Consider the following 17,303-nt stretch of genomic DNA (forward strand, 5'->3'; position numbering starts at 1 on the left):
ATGCACACGGCTGGTAAGCGCAGACGACGCCATCCTATGCATGAGCATCCCACTTATGCGTCTGCTCATGCAAACTTTGACGCACCTTAAGGAGCAGGCGTCTGCAGCCAATGTTGACGAGGAGGAAGAGGTGGAGGGAATCCTTGATGACATTCAGCCATTGTCTGCTCAGGGACCTCTCCTGGACGAGGTGGAGGAAGAAGAGGAGGAGGAGGATGATGATGGGTATGATTACTTAGGGGAGGAGGATGCATCTCGTGGGGCAAGTGAAAATGTTGGCGTGGCAAGGTCTGGTACAGGGTTTGTGCGTGACTGGTGGGATGTGGATTTGCCAGAAAGTGCTCCTCCACCCAGCACTCGCAGTGCATCATTGACACTGGGAACATTGGCCCACATGTCAGATTATGCCTTGCAGATCCTAAAAAGGGACCCACGCATTGCCAAAATGATGAACGATGATGACTGCTGGTTGGCCAGCATCCTGGATCCACGCTATGAAGGCAAATTACAAAACATCATGCCACAGGAGAACCTTGACCTAATATTGGCTACTAAACAAGCAACTCTGGTTAACCGGTTGGTTGAGGCATTCCCAGCACACAGCAGCGGTGATGGTTCTCACACGAGCCGTACGGGCCGGGGGCAGCTTGGCAGAGGTGTTCGTGGTGTACACAGCAGAAGTGGCGTTGGAGACAGGGGTTTCATGACAATGTTGTGGACTGATTTTTCACGGACCGCTCACACAACTGGTAATACTGCATCGATGGAAAGTGACAGGAGACAGCAGTTGTCAACTATGGTTAACAACTACTTTTCCTCCCATATTGATGTTCTCCCGCACAGGTCATTCCCCTTTGACTATTGGGCCGTTAAACTGGACACCTGGCCTGAATTGGCACAATATGCCTTACAGGAGCTCGCTTGCCCAGCTGCAAGTGTGCTATCGGAAAGAGTCTTCAGTGCAGCTGGATCAATCCTGACAGAAAAAAGGACCCGTCTGTCAACCCAAAATTTGGATGATCTAACCTTCATTAAAATGAACCATGCATGGGTTTCCAAGGATTTTGTCCCACCTTCCCTTGATGACACATAGGTTGCCAGAAAAAAGGCTTGCTTTGGTCCTCCTCCTATTCCGCGAACTTGACCTATTTCGCCTTTTGCAGCAGCTGAATGACCCACATCTACATATGCCACTTTGTAAACCTCCCTAAGTGGGCGCCCCCCCCCATAGCCGAGGTCACCACCTAGAGCACAAAACCGTGCGAGTGCCGTTGCCCTGGACAGGTGGGTAGGCCGACTCTTGGGCGCGGGCACTGGCATAGGGTCCCTCATAGTGCAATCAAGTGTCTCTGACAGTGGTGGTGCACACCCGCCGTCAGACACACCGCCGTACTATGAGGGGCCCAGTGCCAGTACCGACGCCCACGACTGTGCCCCCCTTGCTTGGGCAGGGCCCCAGCATTTGCAATGTTTACCTCTCCCTGCTCCTCCGCTTTGTAGTCTGGCCTGTCAAATCCTTCACTGGGACTGCCACTACAAATTGATTGAACTGAAAGATGATGGTTAAGATGTAGCTATGCCCTGTCCTGCTGGCCGGGCTCTAGCTCCAGATGATCAGTGGCTTCCATTTCTTATGGACGTCGACTCACAATTACATGCAGTGGTGGTTTATCATCAGCTTTCACAGTTTTCCTACTCACAAACGTGTGACATTCCGGCGCACATTTCAAAATGTGCCCTCTCATGCCAATCAAATAGAATCACCTACGGCCTGTGGCTTCTGTCTTTTGCACTCCAAAGTTACGTGACAGATCATGATAGCCAGTGAGCACCATGTTTACATCGCTCCCTGTGATAAAAATTGGATTGAGATGAGTAACAGTGATGGAATCAACGAAAGTGCGATACAGCAAGACTTTATTCACAAAAAAATGTTTTCACTGTCTCAACACACAAATTAATTGAGGGTCAGCATCGCCTATGAGAATTGTGACGGAAGTTTTTCCCGTGAATAATAATTCCTAGATTTCTGCAATCAATAGCCTTTATGTCACTAATTGTATGCATCTCATTTCCTATTGCGTAGAGGCTGGACTGTATTACTGAGACAGAAATATATATGTAGATTTAAAAATAACACCAAAAGTATATAGTTGTGTACGCCTCAAATGCATTTCCTTTTTTCCACTTTTTAGATTGCTGTGTCATCCATACTGAGAACACGGAGACTTTACATGTTTAAACTATGCTATATATACCTGCTATCCAGTGATAAAGTACCCTTTCTCAACTTTGTACAATCTGGTCAAATCCATACTGGGCCTGAGAACATCTGAGTCTGCCTCCTGATCTATAGACATATATTTTTAATGTGTAAACTAGGCTACATATATACGTGTTATCCGGTGAAACTGTACCCTTTATCAACTTTCTACAATGTTGTTGAATCCATACTGGGCCTGAGAACGGCTGCCGAGCTGTTAAGCAAGCTACAGCACCTGTGGTTTGGACACGTAATTTTTTCAGGAATGACGGTTAGGCCTAACTCCGGAATTGCGGTTGACCTGAACTTACTGGGAAATCATCGTTCGCGGGGAATAATCTGAATCCCAGATTCCCATCACTAACGGAGTTCAGCAGGTTATCTGCACCTGTAAGCGACAAAAGCTGGTCCTTTCAGTGTAGTGTGCATGCAGCCCCGGACATGTACTGGAATGCTAGACCTGTTATTGCTCGATCTCACGTGCCACAGCCTCGCGTATCCCTCTAGTAAGCTTGACGCGTACCGCGGGGCCATGCCGGAGTCTCGGTCGTTAATGGAATAAAGATGAGAAATTGCTAGCACAACTACAAACGGACATACCACACCACACACAGAATCGACAAAGCTTGCAATCTGTCCATCTTTTCTGTAGCTTGTATGGTAGTGGTTTCCCGGGTGCAGTCCAATTAAGCCACAGGCTCCACTCCTGGTGGTGCCCTTTTGGACATTCCTTTAAGGTTCAGCTTTGCAATCATACTACCCCCGGAAACCAAAAACGTTGCCTTCAGGGACGCTGTTTGGAGGTTCGTGGGAATAACGCCGCCCGATCAGCAGTCGGCATATGGGTTGCCCTCCCAGGGCTGTGGGGTACTCAGTACTGGGCCGGTGTCAGTGGGATGTGTCACAGCAGCGGTGACCCGGACGGTGGCCCTGGGCGCCCATGTAAATGGCGTGGTATAATGGTAAAGAGTTTATATAGATAGTTTGACGCCACCTGTGGTGTTCGGCAACATAGATGTTAGGCCGACGCTGCATGCAGATCCTCTGGGACTGATGGTGTTGTGCAGCAAAGATGGAGAAGCTCCCCACAGGTGGAGCTGGAGTCCCAGGGAAGTGTAGATGTAGTGAAGGGGGAAAGGCACAGGCGGTGTAGGTGCTGGTACCCAGATGTAGCGGTGCTGGAATAACCGTAGGACAGCAGAGTGTGCAGTTCCAAAGCTTTACTCACAGTCTGCAGGTTACACAGATGCCTGCCTCCGTGCTGTGTCCTCCGGGTCAGGACCTCTGCCAACCTCCGGGACCAGAATGGAAAGCTCCCTTCCAACACTCCGCCAACATGTACCTTCCTGAACGTCTCCTTTCTAGCGCTTGTGAGGGAAGCACTCACAGGACCGTGGTTCACTGAAACGCCTCCTGTCTAATAGATGTTCCTCAGACTTTACTTGTATGGCAGACAGCTGTAGCCTTTTCCTTCTGCCTCGCACACGTCGATGCTGGGGCCTCCGAGCCTTAGTTGGGTACAGAGCATTTATAGCTGCTACTTCCCCCGGTTTCTGCTGCAGGAACGTCAGTGTCCCTACAAACTCGGAGACCGGAATCCGGACCATGCGCTCCAGCTAGGAGTGAGCCTTAACTCTGCTCATCCTCCAGCTCCCCTTCTCACGTCCACACACTTCCCCTTCCCTGAACAGAGTGCCCTAACTTACCTCCTCCCGACCACAGAGAGCAGCTCCTCAGCAGTCAGGTTCAGAGGTCTCCCTGCTGGCCTGGAGTGGGAAATGTGTTGTGTGTTGGTTTCACTGCTAGAGAGATCCTTCATTGCTCCCAAGCTTGACAACACATTCCCTAGGAGGAAGGCAATGCCACAGTGGCGACCGTACTCTTGGGGACGCCACAAGTGCACTGAGGCCCAGACACTGCTGGATGATGCTGCTGGTACATTGACCCAGACCACTACATTCCCCTCGCACTCTACACAGCCAGAATCTGACCCAGAGGAAACTCAGGTTCCCCTTCCCGCATACTATACCACCTTACACGGTGACAAAGAGGAAGGTGCAGATGAAAGTGCTGGTTCCTTGAGCAGGTGGGGGGGCATACTCATGGGCGATGGCACTGGCACAGGGCACCGCATAGTACGCAAAAGTGTCTCTGCTGGTGGGAGGGCCTAAACAGCCAAGTGCAGTGAGATGGAAGATGGGGATGACAAGGAGTTCAGAGTAGTGCAGGGATTCCCTAGCAAGGAGACTTATGTAATTGTTTTCAATGTTGGGACAGCAATTTTTGGGGAGCACTATACTCTGGTGAATGATATATGGGGCCCACCATACACTGGAGCATTCCAAAGGTGGACATCAGACACTGGAGCAGCATTTACAGGGCCCATTATACACTAGAGCAGTAGAAATGGGGCCCATTATATATGGAGCATTATTTGGGCCCATAAGACAGTGGAGCTTCATCCATTGGGACCAACATATACTGTAGCATTATGTGGAGCTCATCATATACAGTTTGAAACATTATATGGGAATAATGATTCCGTATGGAGAAATATATGGGCCTCATTACTCTGTATAGCGCACTAAGCGCTGGCCATAATACTGTATGGAGTTATATACTGTCCGTTTTTGGAGGTATTGGAGAATTTAAAATGGATATCAGTCATGAGATGTAAGAAGTGAAGTATTTTTCATTGTACTATACTGCTATTTCTCTGCCGTATCGGAGCATCATGAGTTGTGGTATGTGTTAAAGGGGCGCTCTTTGGCCCTGGGCCCACGAAAACCTGGAGCCAGCCCCCCCCACAACTGTAGCCAAATAACCCCCATTTTTCAGTGCGTAACTAGTATTATGAAGTAAATTAAGGTTGACAAGCTTCAGTAACAAGAATTTATGCTTTTGGCATTCAAATGGGCACTGTTGGTGTGTTTCCTGTCCTCCTCTCACTGCCGACTTTAATTCTCCATTGACTTACATTGGGTTTCGTGTTTCGGGACGGAAAAGTCTGGTTTCATGAAACGAAACTCGACCCTAAAAAAACAAAAGTTGCTCAACACTAGTGCATATTATTATGTCTATGCTTTGAGTAGTTCCGGGTAATTTTTGTTTGTTTACCAACACCAACAACTGCATCTATTATTACTATAACTATTGTGTTTTTATGTAATAATTAATAAAAGGAATATTTTTAATAATTATCTTTTGTGTTATGGATCATGTAGGGCTGGATGCTCTTTAAATGTGTAAATTTCAATCTCCTATATTGTGTCTGTCTCAGCTGTGGACTGTGCATTCCCCATGGGGTGTCCAGTTCACAGCTGCGGGGGAGTCAGGTGCCATTTTATTGTAGTCCAGAACTGTGCTCTTGGCTACAATTTACACCCCCATATCAACAGCTCACAGTGACACAGCTGTTGGTGACAGGAGGTCTGCACAGCAGTTGTGAGATGTGGTGAGCACAGATCAGGAGCCTGACGCTGTAGTAATATCAGGCTATTGAGCAGCTCGGTAGCCTGGGATTAGTCGTACAGTGTCAGGCTGCCGACCTGTACTCACTCCAGTATTCAGAGTTCATCATCACACTGCTGTGCTCTGAACACTGACTCATCTCTGCTCAGTCAGTGTAAAGCCTCATTCAGATGTCCCCACATTATACTGTACATTTGAGTGAGGCTTTACACTGAGCACAGCCATGTATCTAGTCCCATCATGTGTGACGGTCTGCTGAGCCTTGTATCTCATGCGGCCACTGAATGAAACGGTGAGCAGCGCACCTTCAACTAACAGAATATGTGCTAACGACAGACCTCTGTGTCACTTTCCACTTGTCAATACCACTTTGCCGCCACTAACAAAATGGCTCCTACGCTTCATCCTGCCTTATCCTTTGGCAAACATCTAGAAGGCGAGGAGTGACGTCTCACACATGGAGCAGATCCCACCAATGTGTACTGCAGTTGCACTATCTCACATTAGACTAAATTTTTACGGCAAATATCAGCCGTTGCCCCCCACTACCTCCAGTTTTTCAAGTTGAAAATATGGGCAAAAATTGCTATTTTATACCATTAAAAAATATACGTTTTTGCATTTTTTTTTTCCAATTGTTGAGAAAAAAAATGGACACATTCCCATTAAATCTGCCAGATCCATTTATCATCTACTGTAGATTATAAAGGGAATGTTACTGATGAAATGTAGCCATTAAAATGAACTGTTGTGCTCTGACTGGAACTAATTGTTCTTTGTTCTGGCTCTGACAGCCGTGAATCCTAAAATGCCTGTATGTCCACTCTGATTGTCTCTTGGGATCAGGAAAAAACTTTATTTTTTTTAATAAAGCCAATCGGTTCATGATTTGCACTCCTTTAAGTCAATAAGGTAAAGCAAAGTTCTATGATCAACCTCCGACCCTTCCTTCTGATGTTTGCTCCTTCTGACATGAATATATTCTCAAGGTCCATACAAGAACATGGCATAACTATTATTGGTATAGTGGTTTGTCTTAAGCGTTCTGGGTTGAAAAATAACCTGAATAAATGTTCGGCACTCCTCACTAAGGAATTTGGCAGGAGATAGCAGTAATTACATATACTACTACTACTACTACTTTTTGAAGCTATCTACAAGGATGCGGAGGGCACCATCAGATAATAAGACTAATTAGAGGGGTTCCAACCACAGTATGTCCAAATTACATGTAAATCACAAAAAAAGAACCAAGAAGACATACACCAAATGCAGGGATCACCATAGAAAAATTGTCAATTTTATTACATGGGATACACAAACCACCAAAAAAATGATTAAAAACGTTTAAAATAGACAGCGGTTATTAAACATAAGCTATAATCATGGGAGCAATAACAAGCTCTATATAACATCACACAATTGTATACGTATAATGTGTGTAGCTAGTCCACATAATCAATATAATGTGCAAAATACACTAAGCCATATGCAAAAAAAATTTCAGATGTATATTGTTGCTAAATGCATTAATTTAAGTACATCAAAAACCATGTCCTGAGTGCAAATGTTGGGAAGTATATATGGAGGGAGGTTTACTATTGATTTATTTTATAAGTGTTTTGGCGCTCTTTAACCCTTCAGTTCTTTTTCATCTACTCAATACGGGTTAATATAGTGGTCCATATCACAGTTTATTATACTGGACTAATATTTGATGCCACAATACCTTGCCTTGATGTGTGTACTTCTTACATCTCCTCTCCCTCCATATATACTTCTCAACAGGCTATCTGACTATGGAGCTAGCTTGGTATGTATCTCGACCCATGCGCCAGACCACAGACTATTTAAAAGTTATCCATTTGGACTACAAGCAGTAAGCTGGATCCATTTTTTTTCTTTCTTCTTGATGGCTATAACTTAATTACTTAATCTAAGTTCACATTGTGTCTTTGTCTACGGTCGGGGGCTTGCAGCTGAAGCCCTAGAAAAACGTTTTCCGATGTTTGTGTTAATGAAGCCATTGATTATAATGATGTAGATGGAGTCACTGTGTGCTCTGTAGGACATAATTTTTGGCCTTGTATGCCTTTTTGAGGCAGACACCAAGATGGCGTCTTGGTGCCTGCCTCAAATAGGTATATAATGATGCCAACATAGAACACTGACTCTGCCTGCATCATTATAGTCAATGTTCCTGTTGGTTGCGAACATCTGAATCCCATTCTCCGAGGCTTCAGACACAAATACCGACAGAGCCACTGATCATAGTCCAACGTGAATATAGTCCAAGTAGGACTGTCCTAGGATGCCCAAGTCCTACTGGTTATGCATGTCTCTAGAAGCTTTTATAAGGGAATAATTGTCACGGCTAGATGATGACCAGGTCACATCATCTCCCACATCGGCAAGTATGAAGTGAGTAAAGGGAACCTGTCACCTCGTTTTTCAGCTATAAGCCACGGCCACTGCCTTTCTACAGCTTTCTAGAATGCTGTTGATAAGCCCCGAAAGGCAGTGGCCGCAGCTTATAGCTGAAAAACGAGGTGACAGTTTCCCTTTAACAATGTAAGCCTATGAAGCATCAGAACAAGGCTCCATAGGCTCCCATTATAGAAGAGACTTCTCGCTCACACCGAGAGTATACAGTGAGCTAAAGAGCGATGACAGGCGATTCCAACAGCTAAATAGGAAAGGGTTATTTACAGTTAGAGCAGTGACACTGTGGAATGCCGACCACAAGAATAGCAGACACTACAACAGCTTTTAAAAAGGGCTTGATGATTTCCTCAATACACATAACATTGTGGGTTATATTTAATTTAGTGACAAAATGGACAATTGGTGGAGAAAGGTTAAACTTGATGGACCTAGGTCTTTTTTCAACCTATGTATGTAACTATGTTGTTATGACATCACACAAAAGTGGAGCCGGACAGAGCTTGATCTCAGAGAAGACGGCAGTAGGGAAGTATATTACCTCACCACACTACAACACATACACGTTTAGTGAAAAAACAAAACTTCATGAGGGTGCTTCAAACATGTACGACGTACAGTATTGGTATGCCATATATTTCAGAAATATTCTATTACAAAGGAACATTAATTCAGAATTTTTATTTTATTTTTTTAAATTTGGAATTCCCAATCAGTATGTCTTTGGTGTGTGGGAGGAAACCGGAGTACCAGGAGGAAACCCACGCAAACACGGGGAGAACATACAAACTCCATGCAGATGTTTTCCTTAGTGACATTTAAACCCAGGATCCCAGTGCTGCAAAGCAACAGTGCTAACCACTGAGCCACCGTGCTGCCCAAGTACAGCTTTGATGATGGACTTGCTGTACTAGATGTATATTGTGCCCTATGGACAGATTGGACAAATGCATCTTCTGATGCTGCGAGCGGCCCTGGATAATCCTCGCCGGCAGGATGATATAATCCGGCGGAAGATGGAACCTAGGAGAAGAGATATAAAACTAATGTAAGTAATGGAACTCCATATTAGAGGATACTGCTTTGGTGTCATTGTGGCAGGACGGTAGAGAAATCTTATCCGTGCAGAGCAACAGGATCATTGCAAGTCATCATACATGTGACAATCCCACCACTGACAGATAACATCTTCTCCACATGAATTATTCCCACTGGCCAACATCAAACAATATAGACTTTATTATCACACTTACGTCTTCTAGGTTTTCGCTCTTCTACTATTTGGGCATTTTGCTCTTCTACCAGTATTTTTGCAGAGTTATTTTTCTTCTCAACTAGAAATTCATATAAAAAGTAAAAAAAAAACAAGTCAGTGATCATTTTCAATCATCATCCATGTAGCAATCGTGTAACTGGGAGTTAACATCTCCTCCTCGTGAATAATTCTCAATCGCCAACATCAGACCACATAGACCTTATTGTCACACTTACCTCTGCTAGACTCTATCTCTACTACTATTTCTGGGTCTTGATCGTCTCCCAGTTTTATTGCAGATGTATTTGTCTCAACTGGAAATTCATGTAAAAAAGCAAGAAATACAAGTCAATGATCATTGTCAGTCATAGATGTGAAAATCCCACCAATGACATATAATATATCGTCCTCGTGAATTATTCTGTCGCCGACATCAGACAACATAGACCTTATTGTCACACTTACCTCTGCTAGACTCTGTCTCTACTACTATTTCTGGGTCTTGATCGTCTCCCAGTTTTAATGCAGATGTATTTGTCTCAACTGGAAAATCATGTAAAAAAGTAAGAAATACAAGTCAATGATCATTGTCACTCATAGATGTGAAAATCCCACCATTGACATATAATATATCGTCCTCGTGAATTATTCTGTCGCCGACGTCAGACAACATAGACCTTATTGTCACACTTACCTCTGCTAGACTCTGTCTCTACTACTATTTCTGGGTCATGATCTTCTCCCAGTTTTAATGCAGATGTATTTGTCTCAACTGGAAATTCATGTAAAAAAGTAAGAAATACAAGTCAATGATCATTGTCAGTCATAGATGTGAAAATCCCACCATTGACATATAATATATCGTCCTCGTGAATTATTCTGTCGCCGACATCAGACAACATAGACCTTATTGTGACACTTACCTCTGCTAGACTCTGTCTCTACTACTATTTCTGGGTCTTGATCGTCTCCCAGTTTTAATGCAGATGTATTTGTCTCAACTGGAAAATCGTGTAAAAAAGTAAGAAATACAAGTCAATGATCATTGTCAGTCATAGATGTGAAAATCCCACCATTGACATATAATATATCGTCCTCGTGAATTATTCTGTCGCCGACATCAGACAACATAGACCTTATTGTCACACTTACCTCTGCTAGACTCTGTCTCTACTACTATTTCTGGGTCATGATCTTCTCCCAGTTTTAATGCAGATGTATTTGTCTCAACTGGAAATTCATGTAAAAAAGTAAGAAATACAAGTCAATGATCATTGTCAGTCATAGATGTGAAAATCACACCATTGACTTATAGTGATAAGCGAGTGTGCTCGTTACTGGAGTTTTCCGCGCATGCTCGGGTGTTCTCCATGTATTTTGAGCGTACTCGTGAATTAAGTTTTAGTCCTTGCAGCTGCATGATTTGCGGCTGCTGGAACGCCTGAATACATGTGGGGATTTTTGCTAAAGAACGGGCAATCCCCCATGTATTCAGGCTGTCAGCCGCAAATCATGCAGCTGCAGGGACTGACTGTTTGATGTCGGCAACTGAGAATAATTCCCAAGGAGGATATATTATATGTAGTGATGAGCGATTGTGCTCGTTAATTGAGTTTTCTAAGCATGCTCAGGTGTTCTCTGGGTGTTTGCCGAGTATTTTGGGCGTGCTCGGAAATTAAATTTTAGTCCCCGCAGCTGCATGGTTTGCAGCTGCTAGACAGCCTGAATACATGCGGGGATGATTGCACGTTTTTTCAAAAATCCTCACATGAATTCAGGTTGTTAAGCAGTCTCAAATCATGCAGCTGCGGGAATTAAAACTTGATTTCCGAACAGGCCCAAACTACTCAGAGAACACCAGAGCATGTTCGGAAAACTCGAGTAAAGAGCACACTCGCTTATCACTACATATAACATCTCCTCCTCGTGAATTATTCTCAGTTGCCGACATCAGACAACATAGACCTTATTGTCAAACTTACCTCTGCTAGGTTCTGTCTCTGCTACCATTCCTGAGTCTTGATCTTCTCCCAGTTTTAATGCAGATGTATTTTTTGTATCAACTGGAAATTCATATAAAAAAAGTAAGAAAAACAAGTCAATGATCATTGTCAGTCATAGATGTGAAAATCCCACCATTGACATATAGTGATGAGGGAGTGTGTTCGTTTCTCGGGTGTTCTCCTAGACTTTTGAGCGTGCTCGTGAATTAAGGTTTAGTCCCCACAGCTGCATGATTTGCAGCTGCTAGACAGTCTGAATACATGTGGGAAGGATTGCCTGTTTCTTCGGAAATCCTCACATGAATTCAGGCGGTCTAGCAGTCTCTAATCATGCAGCTGCGGGGACTAAAACTTGATTTCCGAGCACGCCCAAACTACTCAGAGAACACCCGAGCATGTAACGAGTAAAGAGCACACTCGCTTATAACTGCATATAATATATCCTCCTTGTGAATTATTCTCAGTCGCCGACATCAGACAACATAGACCTTATCGTCACACTTACCTCTGCTAGATTCTGTCTCTGCTACAATTTCAGGGTCATGCTCTTCTCCCAGTTTTAATGCAGATGTATTTTTCATCTCAACTGGAAATTCATATAAAAAAAGAAAAACAAGTCAATGATCATTGTCAGTCATAGATGAGACAATCCACCACTGACATATAACATCTCCTCCTCATGAATTATTCTCAGTCGCCGACATCACACAACATAGACCTTATTGTCACACTTACCTCTGCTAGGTTCTGTCTCTGCTACTATTTCTGGGTTTTTCTCTTCTCCCAGGTTTAATGCAGATTTATTTTTGTTCTCAACTGGAAAATCATATAAAAAAGTAAGAAAAACATGTCAATGATAAACTCCTATAAGATTAGATTAATATCAAGTCAAAAGATTAGAGTCATATCTTTATGGTTGCTGATGCCGGATTGCTATGAGCGCAACCCTGTGGTCGGCGTTCATAGCACACCTGTAATTCTGCTACATAGAGATGATCTATGCATCTCCTCTATGTAGCAGAGGCAATCGAGTTATGGCAGTTTCTAGCCTCCTATGGAGGCCATTGAAGCATGCCAAAATTAAAAAAATGTTTTTAAAAATATAAAAAAATTAAAAAAAACAAGATTTTAAATCACCCCTCTTTTGCCCTATCCAAAATTAAACAATACACATATTTGGTATTACCATGTTCAGAATCTATCTATGTCCGATCTATCAATAAAAAAAGGATTAACCCTATCGCAAAATGGCTGAGCGAGAAAACAAATCGAAAAGCCAGAATTGCGTTTTTTTGGTCGCCACGACATTGCATTAAAATGCAATAATGGGCAATCAAAAGAATGCATCTGCACAAAAGTGTTATCATTAAAAAAGTCAGCTCGGCGCACAAAAAATAAGCCCTCAACCAACCAGAGATCACGAAAAATGGAGACGCTACTGGTCTCAGAAAAGGGCGCAATTTTTTTTTTTTGGAAAGTTTGGAATTTTTCTTCACCACTTAGATAAAAAAGAACCTAGACATGCTTGGTGTCTACGAACTCGTAATGACTTGCAAAATCAAAATCGCAGGTCAGTTTTAGCATTTAGTGAACCTAGCAATAAAGCCAATCGAAAATTAAGTACGGGATTGCACTTTTTTTGCAATTTAACTGCACTTGGAATTTTTTTCCCGTTTTCTGTTACAAGACTTGGCAAAACCAATGGTATTGTTCAAAATTACAACTCGTCCCACAAAAAATAAGCCCTCACACGGCCATATTGACCTTAAAATAAAAAAGTTATGGCTCTGGAAATAAGGGGAGCGAAAAATAAAATCACAAAAACGAAAAAAGCTTTGGGAGTTAAAGGGTTAAAACATCTGTGGCACATTAAGGGTAGTTATAGGGTTAGTTTGGGGCCTGACTGAGCCAAGGGCAGAGTATTCGTGATCAGTATCAGGCACCAGACTGTATGGCCCCTTATACCTTTTAATGCGCAGCCCATAAGAGTGAGAATTTTATACATTAACGTGTTGGATTGTTGTTTATTTTAAAGGCACAGAAAAGCAGTGATTTTCTGAGTCCTCATGTAACATTTACATTAACACCTTTTGATCAGTGACGACAACAAGATCTCCTATAGACCTGCACTTACCTGACAATATGGGAGAGGGTGACTTGTTGTTTTCAGTAGTGAAACACTGATTATCACCATCATTTCTAGTAGGAGAATCTTTCTGCCTGTTTAGTAGAAGAAAAATAAATAAATTACAAGTGAAAGCAATGAAAAATAAAAAGACTCCTTTTTTATGGGCAATTAGGACACTTGGACAAAATGAAGGGTATACCTTGCACAGAACTGCCTTCTGTCAGCAAGAATGAAGAATAACTAGTAATAAAGGGCTTTAATGAAATAGAAATGAAAGGCTGGTCACAATGATCAACTCACCAGTGTTATGACAAGCCAGACCCCACAGTGATCATCAATCATGGAATGGTGGATTCTAGATTTAGTATTGTGTCATATGCGACTTGTATTTGGTATTCTGAAGATTTGTCAGTACTATACCCCATAATAATAATCTACTCACACGTCTGAGTGTTTTGTGCTGGTCTGTAGAGAACAATCTGGAGATGGCTCATGATCTTCATTGCTCATCATCCTGGTATTGGTTGCATATAGCTAAAATACACAGAGTAAAATTAAATATATATATATAGAGAGTTTTTATATTATTTTAGTTATAGTTTTGTGGATTTACTGATCACATACTTACCTTAGAAAGTCTTTGAGAAGATGATGCATAGTTTAGGCTTTCTGGCCAATCACTGACTTCACTTGTGTCACTCTCATCTGAATCTATATGTTTGAGTCTCTCAATACAAGCTACAAAATACAAGTATTATCAGAGATTATTAATATAATCACAGACCATCACCATGTTATTACTAATAATAATGGGAACATATTGTCACATAAAATAAAAGACAAGACAAACGGCAGCTTTAACCAGATGACGTCTCATTCTACTTACTGGGAAAGTAGTGGGTGTCCTCCTCTGACCTAAGAATTGGCCTAAACTCTGGCTCCTGATTTTCAAGATTCTCAAAATCTAACTCACTCAGGAATGGATGACTCTTGATTTTATTTGCTCCTCCTGGAAACGGAAGACAAGAAAAAAGTGATCCAGACAATATTAGGAAGACTGTACATTTTTTGGTAATCTAAACTGAAGACATAGCAGAGCCAAAATATACTGTAAGTCAAGGCATGAAGAATGGGAAATAGACAAGGAGGTAACACAGAGACCTCAGTGCTAATCCTCATGGAAATTATCTATTTGTCAGGGCACAGTGGAGTTATAAGTCATTATTAATACTACTATATACATTACCTGTCCCGAGTCTAAGGTTGGGACTTTTTCTGAGCAGCTGAGTAATGAAGTTTTCAGCATCGGGATGAACAGCATGATTTTGAAATTTCAAAATGATGGATTCTGTTATATAAAAAGTAAATGTTACAGAAAAGAAAGTCTCTATATTTACTATAATTTAAAAAAACTATCAAAAACAACAAGTAACTAAACCAAAGTATGAACCTAACAACTCAACCAAATTACTATGGCATCACACAGCATTCAGATTATTTTACTTACCTGTCATGATTCTGAGGAAAATCTCATCTTCGCATCTTCCTTTAAATGGCAAATCGCCGGTAAGAAATTGATATGTGATGATTCCTATTGACCACCAGTCAATAGGCCTTCCATAGCCCGCTTTTAAGAGGACTTCTGGGGCCATATAATGCAAGGTGCCGCTCGTCTGGAAACCAACAGAACAATGAGGAGATGATCAATGAAAATTACTGTGACAAATAATATCAGTGTAAAAGTTTTCTATGTGAGAAAATATCAGAAATAGATCAGATCTGTGAAGAATAAGTTTTTAATCTATAGCTAACCTCTTTATCACGGAACTCTTTGGTGATGTCTTTAGTTCGAGCCTTGTAAATGTCTGATGTTGGTCTCATGAGTCCGAGTTTTGAAAGCCCAAAATCGGTGACTTTGATATGTCCAGTTGATGATATTATAAGGCTGTGAAAGAAAAGATATTGTCAGCCCTAAGTAAAAACCCACAGACTGTACACCAAACTATAACTGTCTCTCCCTTTATTATACTGCAGCGTTCACTTACTTTAAAGGCTTCAGGTCTCGGTGAACCACACCAAAGCTGTGCAGATATTCCACAGCAAGAACCGTTTCTGCAACATACAAGCGGGCCAAGGAGAGCGGTAAACGGCCATAAACCTTTAAGAGACTGTCACAGTCTCCTCCTAGAGCAGAAAGCAAATATGACAGGTGAGGGTTTGTTACAATGTAAATTACACATGATGAGTGTGAATGAGAAATAAGGTGAGACATTGGGGCAGGGAGTCAATCATAGAGATACACTGTGTGATGTAGAGCGTATACTGCAGGGTAATCCCATAAAAAAGAGCTGAGATCTGCCCCCTGCTGGTAAACTCTTACATTACACTGTCAATATCTGACAGCGGCATTTACAGCAGGTGACCTGGAGGCGAGCTGCTCTAAGCACTCATCGCCCCCATTCCATGTCAGTGGTTTGCTATGGCTGCTGAGTGTCTGCGGAAGACTACTATCCTTGCCATTATGGTACTTCTGTGACAGTCACTGTGTAGCTTGGCTTCATAGTGGACCAAGATTTTCACCATATTCTGCAATGCCCATATTGCAGTACATAGTATTTACGATTATATAATCACAAGTTCAGGTCCCTTATGGAGACTAAAAAATAATAAAAATATTTGGGGAAAGAAAATAAATATAAAATCACTTTTTCTCCATTCAAAATAAATAATATAAAAACAAATAAACTCAGATGGAATTGCAGTGTTTTTGATCGCCCAACATCAGAAGAAAAAATGCAATAAGAAGCAATGAAAATTATTATCTGTCAGAAAGAGGCAACCCTCCAAAACTGCTCTTCTGAGCATGTAGATTAATGACATATAAATACATTGATAGCTTTATATATTTAAGCAGAAATGGGCTGGATAGAGATACAATGGATATGTCTTACCTGCTCCAAAGTCCATGACCATACACAGATGTCGTTTAGTTGGGAAGGAACAAAGCGTGGAGACAACAAAGGGACAATCAGCGAATATTGCGATGTCCCTTTCCAGGTAGGCCATTTCAAGATACTCTGGACGATCCAGGTTACTCCGGTCTTGTTTCTTCATGGCGAATACCTTGTTTATGTCTTTATGACGCACTAAGTGGACGGCCCTGTAGGGGAGAAAAAGCCATAATTTATACAGAATTCTTACTAACTGTCTATATTTCAAATGATCTTCTGTCCTAATAGTTAATAGTGATGAACGAGTCGTTACTCAAGATTTCTGAGCATACTCGGGTGATCTCCAAGTAGTTTGGTCGTGCTCAGAAATTTAGTTTGTGTCACCGCAGCTGCATGATTTGTGGTTGCTGGACAGCCTGAATACATGTGAGTAGGATTGTGTGTTTGTTAGGAAATCCCCACATGTATTCAGGCTGTCTAGCAGCCACAAATCATGCAGCTGCGGTGACACAAACTAAATTTCCAAGCACATCCAATACTCGGAGAACACCCGAGCATGCTCGGAAATCTCGAGTAACGAGTATACTCGCTCATCACTAATAGTTAATAATAGATGTATGGCCGTCACTAGAAATCAATGTCTGGAAATACACAAAATAACTCAGCATGAATGATCACTTATGGGAGGTTTTCATCCATATCACATGATAACTGAGCTGAATCATGACAAATACCGTATTTTTTGGACCATAAGACGCAGTTTTTTCCCAATATTTTTTTGGGGAAAATG

This window comes from Dendrobates tinctorius, unplaced genomic scaffold (genome assembly GCF_039654945.1).
Source record: "Dendrobates tinctorius isolate UK_male_01 unplaced genomic scaffold, ASM3965494v1 ptg000120l, whole genome shotgun sequence".
Lineage (NCBI taxonomy): Eukaryota > Metazoa > Chordata > Amphibia > Anura > Dendrobatidae > Dendrobates > Dendrobates tinctorius.